Source organism: Alligator sinensis, unplaced genomic scaffold (assembly GCF_000455745.1).
Source record: "Alligator sinensis unplaced genomic scaffold, ASM45574v1 scaffold65_2, whole genome shotgun sequence".
Classification (NCBI taxonomy): Eukaryota; Metazoa; Chordata; order Crocodylia; family Alligatoridae; genus Alligator; species Alligator sinensis.
The window spans coordinates 222521-223376 of record NW_005842071.1 but is presented as its reverse complement, the minus strand read 5'-3'; positions in this window follow the sequence as shown (position 1 = coordinate 223376).

Below are 856 nucleotides of genomic sequence, written 5' to 3'. Positions count from 1 at the left end.
CTCTTGACTCTCTCTTTCGTCGGCAGGAAGGCGTGGTCGGTAGAGGCGTCACTGCGTCGCTAGGCGGGGTTGCCAGCGACGACGCTGCTTCGATGGGCAGAGTCGCTGACCGAACTCTCGCGGGTTCTTCTGAAGCTCCACCCTTCTTTTCCGGTTCTTCCACGTGGTCTCCCTCTTGCTCAGTGCCATCTTGGACCGGCATTTCAGGTTCCCTTCTCTCAGCTGCTTCTTTGACCGCTTGAACAGCCATTTGCAGCTGGGCTTTCAAACTTAAATTTTTTTGCGTTAGATTCATTACAGTACGAAAAGTTGCACTACATTTTCCCCCCTTGTCGTACCACAAGGCCACTCTCTCATCTGCGGCTCGTCTTTCCGTCTCTAGATCTTCGCGGAGCTCGGACGGAAACTCACGACCCCTTAATCTAGCCGCCATGAGGGGAGGGAACCGGCCAATTGGCTCCGGTTCTTCACTCTCCCGAGCATATCGTAGGCATCGGGCACACTCCCGGGTGAAGGTTGGGTTCGTTTCGCCCGCCGGGTTGGGTCCGGCGAGGGACACAGTATCGAGGGGTCTGAATAGGACCCGTTCGTCTCTCATTATACATCTGAACACCGCGGGGAGCAAATACACTTCCCTCTCTCTCGGGGCTCCATCCTCGGAGACTCCCTCTTCTCCCTTCAGCGAAAGGCGTCCGCTGACAAATCTTTCACCCATTCTGCCCGCCTGGTGGTAAGCGATATGCTCCTCCAGTTCCTCAAAGCTTCTCACTTGGCGTTGGTTATCGTGCCAAGGGCAGTTCTTAACCAATTCTAGCTCTAGCGTGTCTCCTTCTGATCCCATCCTCGTCGCCATGTG